The sequence below is a fragment of the Miniopterus schreibersii genome, assembly GCF_964146895.1.
Source record: "Miniopterus schreibersii genome assembly, chromosome: 6".
NCBI lineage: Eukaryota > Metazoa > Chordata > Mammalia > Chiroptera > Miniopteridae > Miniopterus > Miniopterus schreibersii.
The window spans coordinates 16082393-16088503 of NC_138107.1; positions in this window are offsets into that span (position 1 = coordinate 16082393).

Below are 6111 nucleotides of genomic sequence, written 5' to 3' on the forward strand. Positions count from 1 at the left end.
AGCACCTGAGAGCTGGGGGAGGAGCTTGGGTCACTGGTAACCTCTCTATCTCTGTGCACATGCTCTACAGCCCTGGGGCACCAGCCACAGAAGTGGTGCCAGCTGGCCAGCAATGTTGCTGGTGGTGTTTTTCTTCTCCATCCACCTGGGTCCCGCGGTCCACTGCAGGACAGTGGCCATGCTATGCTGGGACCACTGTGAGGTATCAGCTGGGGAGCCGCTTCAGAGTGTGTCCATCCTGAACTTTGCCTTAAGATGAAGAATACATCCTGATAGTGAAGGAAACAAGGAAACCTGCCTTTCACTCTCCTGGGTGCCTGAACATTGCTGAGAATTCTCCAAATGTCTGCTCTCTGGGCCATTCGATTTAATTGTCTCAGAGCACTGAGCTATTGCTTAAAGACAAAAGTAGTTATGAGGACGTGAAGAGAGGAGGAAAGAGCTCAGGACTTGCAATGGTGGAGGTTCCAGGTCTGACGGTAAGGAGCTGTAACCTTGAGCTTGGCCGTCTCCAGGCTTCAGCCCCCTTACCTGGCCAGCAAATGGGCTCACATACCTTCCAAGGTACTTTCCAGCTTTCACATTTGATGAGTCTATGTTTTCCTCCCTTGCTGAAACAAGAGAAACACTAAGTTTCATTCTTACCCAAGCCAGTCCAGGATGTTATTAAGGCTAGGCAGTGGCTGATTTATAAATTTAATCAAGATGATGCGTCTGACCACCACCCCCAGGCATTTGCTTGGATAGTCTACTTGTTGGGTTGACAGATAACTAGATTGCAAGGTCTTTGCAGAAGCAAACTCTTGACTATGCTTCTTCCCTGGGTTAGCACAGAGTCGGACACACAGTAAACCCTGCTAATGTATCTAATGAAAAGATTTTGACTGAGACATCCTACCTTTCCCGCCTAATCCACCAAAGGAAGCTTTGGGGGTGTGAAATGCATCTTGTAGAAGAGAAAGTCTCTGTGCTCACTGATTGTCCCAGGGTCGGCATGCACCAGTGCCAACCTGCAAAGTGACTAGCTCCACAAAATCTGCTCAGGTGGAAGGAACTTGAGTTACAAGATTGCTCCTCTGCTTAGACAGTTTCTAAATTACCCAAGAAGCTTATACAAGCTCGCCTCAGAAAGCCAGACAAAGGAGGGCACTATAATCTGACGGCTTTAGAATGTCCTCAGGAAAGGAGTGCTGTTTCAAGTTTGCTATTTAGAATTAAGTAGGCAATTAAAGCCTTCTCCATGTAAAAGGCAGGGTTGAGTTCAATTAAAGAGGATCTTTTTGCCTCTTACTTTCTTTAGTCATTCATAAAGTTAAATAGCCTTAGAAATAACCATTTCATACATTATATACCATTTTTAGGGAAGAAATATTTTTAGGTTCCTTCCAGGCGCATTCTAGATATATTGAGAAATCAAAAAAACAAGTGTGTTGGGGGGAGAGGGTTGACAGGTGAGTTAATAGAAGGAAAAACTCACATCCTAGGTTATTTTAATGTTTTCTGCTTCCTTATTTGCAAAATGACTTCAGCCATTTTCAAATTATGGGTTGAAAAGAAAGGTCTAATAAAATACACATCACAGAGCTCAAAGTGTAGTTGAAGTTTTTTTAATTTCTTTTTTTAATTGACTATAGAGAGAGAGAAACATCGATTTGTGGTTCCATTTATTTTTATATTCATTGGTTGATTCTTTGCCCCGACTGGGGATGGAACCCACAAACTTGGCATATCAGGATGACGCTCTAACCAACTGAGCTACTCAGCCAGGGCTTGAATTTTTAAATTAATTTTTAAGGCATGATTCAAATGTACAAAGGGTAAGTGCTGGTTTTAAAAAATCTTTTCTTTCTTTTAAAATTTTTATTTATTGATTTTTGAGGGGGGGGGGGGACAAGAGACATGGATTTGCTATTCTACTTATTTATACATTGGTTGATTCTTGTAAATGCCCTGACCTGCAACCTTGGTGTATCAGGATGATGCCTTACCCAAATAAACTACCTGGCCACCGCTCAAGGGCTGTTTGAAAATGTATTTATATGTAACTTCACCTTATTCCAGAAGCAACAGGAGAGCCTAGGCTGGGCTGCTTTGGTTCTTTAAAAATGCTATAGAAAGAAATGAGCCAAGGTGGGGCTGCTTTAGCTCATTGGGAAGTCAGAAAAAAGGGGGCCTTAGAGACAGTTTCAGGGGGTTAGACTAGGACGAGTTGCTGCTGCCCATTGCTCCCTTGGTTGCAAATCTCTTGGGGACCCTTAGAGTTTAGGAGATGCATGCCTGTTGGGGATGCAGAGGGGAAAGGGCAAGGTGTGGGTGTGCTCCCAGGAGGAAGCCAGTGAGCTGGGTCCTTTGTCTTGAGGGTTTCATCTCTCTCTTGCAGATGGGACTATTAGGGGAGGTTTCAGGGAAGGATGTCAGCAAAACACTCATTAGTTTTCCAGGTCTGCCCTTGCAGGGTCGTGGTCTTCACTGATTGCCCAGTGCCAGGGTCATTAGTCCTTGCAGCTGGTCTTGGTGTCGCCCACCTGGCTTTGTTCCTTTTTTGGGTCTGGAGCTGAAATACTACTGAGGCCTAGATGTTCTCCATGGGGAGGTAACCTTCTGCATCTGGCTCTAAATTGCACGACCAGTTTGTTTAGCTATCTGTCTTAGTTTCTTCATTCTATTTGCCAAGGAATTTTCATAGCTTCTTACTATCCTGCCTCATCAGCACTAACAGTGTCCCAGGAAACATCTCAGTTTAGGGCAAACCAGGATAGGTGGTCACCTAGGCATCGGTGCTGGAGCCGAGGGGAGTTGTGGCCGGCCCCGTATGACTCCCATGACCAAGAGAGAAATGGAATATTTTCCTAAGGGACCATCAGAAGACCAGCAAGTGAATTCTGGGCAGGCACAAGCCTCTCCGTTTGGCTGTCTAGATTAGAGGCACCTGGAGGGCAGGACTGAATCTTATTTATTTTTGTACCTTTTGATAAATTGAGCACATTGCCTTCCAGACAGGAAAGCCTCAAAAGAATTTATACTGTTTCTTGCACAACTTTATTAAATACTTGAAAAAATTTCTTAAGAGTGCAGAATGGATGTTATACAATCACTTTTAATAGGAGCCTTTAAAAATAGCTTACAGTCGGACTCTGTTATTTAAATGTAATCTTGCTGAAAATGTAGTGGGTGAAGAGTTTTAGTTAAATAAACTTTCAAAATCTCTGATATGATTCCTGAGATCCTCTCCCACTTATATTTAAGATAAAACCTGTATTATGTTTTTTACATTAACATCTAATACATATTAAAAGTGAAACTTAAAATATATATTGAAAGTTAAAATTGATTTGACTTTTAATTTACCAGTTTCGGTTTTGTTGTTTAATGAGAGCCGAGCAGTGGACAGGAATTGTTTTCCTGAGAGGTGGACAGGAATCAGGCAGGGCGTGGCTCTTGCTCTGAAACTTTGCCCTGTAAATTCTAACTTCTGACCCACTCCTGTCAGTATAATTGGGAGTTTAAAAGAGAAAGAATTTCATAAAGAGCTGTCTTTGATTTTGAAAACAGGATACAAAATTTTAAAAGAGTTTATGCTAATAACGAAATGCTAAATCTTGAGTCTAGGAGTGGGGGAGTAGAGGGGTGGGGCGAGGGTGGCCCTGCCTCTAAGTGCTGCTTCCAAACCTGACATTGGCCGTGGAGGCAAAGGCTCTAGTTGTACTTTGTTTTTGTAAATTTAACCAAGTCAGTTAGCTCTGGGAAATAACATTCATTCATAAATCATGGGTTTAGGCTTTTGCTCCCAGTTCATTTCAATCTCTAACACAAAGGAACCAGAAGCCAACTCTGTTAACAGCTGAGTGGAGGGTTAGAACCCAGTACTTGGTGGTGCCATTGTTGAGTTGCTAATCTAAGGAGTTCTGAAGCCTGCCCTACCTCTGTACATCTTGTTTAACAAGATTCTAAATCTCCTTATTGTTCAAGCCCATCTGAAACAGGTTTCGTTCGTGGCTGAAATAGTAACTATTTGGAGGATAACAGAAGCTCAGAGCCTAGAGAGCCTTAGGAATCATTGTGCCCCTCTGTCCCCAGCCACAGTATCTGTAAGAAGGAGACCAGGCTGCAGAGGACTCCCTGACCTAACCCAGTCACTTGGGCAGTGGCTAAAGGGAGCCTTGTTCTCCTGAAGCGCGTCCAGCTGCTATCTCCGCTACGCACCTGATCTACATGGCAGTCAATTTTGTCTTCTGAAACCATCACGCACCTAGTGAAAGAGAATATGCACAATCACATGCCCCAAATGCCCGATTTTTTTTTTCTTTCACTAAACTGGACATTATAGAAATTCCCCAGAACTCAGCCTGTTACATGGACAAGGTTCCTGTGCAGGCCTAGCTCAAGAAGATAAGAAAACTAATTTCAAATACATCTTATTATGAGAGCTCAAAATTCAGTCTTATATATCAAGAGAAGGAAGGATGGGTGAGGTGAAGAGGTGGGTGGGGACTGTAAACAGTCACCAAAAAGGGGTCAAAGCGCAAAATTTCTAAAACCCTTTGCTCCTGGTTCCCACTCCCCCTGACTTGAGTCTCATTCTGGAGTTATTACTTTGTGCGTATCAATCCCCCCTCCTTCCTTTGCTGACAAAGGGGCTGCTCAAGCCTCAAGCAGAATTCCTCTAGTTAACTGGCATATCTATCGCAGGAGCTATTATCCTGAAGGCCATCAGAGAGAGGAAGCATCTCATTGTTCAGGTTGGGGGACATTTCATAGTGATAATCACTAATACTTACCATGGCAGACACTGTAATGAGTACTTGCTTCATCACTTACTGTACTTGACAATAACCCTAAGAGGTCAGTATTGTAAGAGGGTCCATTTCTCAAATGAGAAATGGAGACTCAAGTAGGTTAAGACACTGACCCAAGATTGCTCAGCTACTGAGTGGCTGAGTGAGTATTCAGACTCAGGTCTGGAAGGGGCTAGGGACTGAACCACGTGGCCTCTGCCAGGCTTTCCAGCTCTGACAGCCTGGGAATCCAAGGTGCCCCAAATCAGGAATGCACAGGCCAGCCTTGTAGTTTGACACTGGGGTTAACTCGCAAAGGTACAAACTTATAATCAGTAGAATATATCTAGCCACAAATCATCTCTGCAGCTGCCTCTGGACTCCAGGGTCTTGGTGATGGCATTACTCTAAAGACCCATTGGGCCAACCTCAGAACCTGAAGGATCTTCTGGTTGGTCTAATAATCAAATATCATGAAATAAATTAGCAAGAGAAAATAACCAAAAAATGTAATATATACTTATGTATGGGAACTCCGCATACATCATTGGTTCAGAGACCCCCACATGCACTAGAGGTTCAGAGACAGAAAGGGGGAACTGAGGTATATAACATATTCTGAACTAGGGATGTCATGAATCTTGGGGGTTCCAAAGGGTCACTGTAGGATGATAAGAAGAGCAGATTTTTAATAAATCAAAGTTTGCCCTGCTATAAAGGTGGGTCAAAAGGTTATTGCTGATAATCTCTTATGGGCAAGGTCTCTAATTCAGTCTTTAGGCAGTTAAGGGGGATGGGGCAGAAGTATCTCCTGAGTTGGTGGCTAAAGTTGCCTTCAGCTAAAAACAATCTGAATACCACAGAGGCACACTAGGGGTGACTTTTCTGGACCTCCACAATTTCTAAGGTCCACTATTGCAGGTTAATAATCCAGGTGCGGCAGACAATTAGACAGACATAAGCAGAGCAAGGATAATGGGCCAGGTACAGAAGGTCACCAGGGCAGAAAGTCTTGGAAAACGTGGGAAAACAAGGATCTTGCCCCCAGGGGACCTTTCTTCCTCCAGCATATCATATCAATGGTCATACGGTTTGGGCCCCTGGACCTTTCCTCCCTAAAGATAACATCTAGGACTCAGTTGTATTTCAGCTCAGGCACAGAAAAGCAGCAAAACCAGACAAGTGATGCCATAGCTATTTCAGGATAAGCTGCATTGACTAGTGACCTCCTGGCCTGTACTGACCAATCAGTGGAGACCAGGACCCTGAAAGAGCACACCTGAAAAAGTGATGAATATTCTGCTGAAACCCTCCCCAGAGACCTCCCCTAAGATTC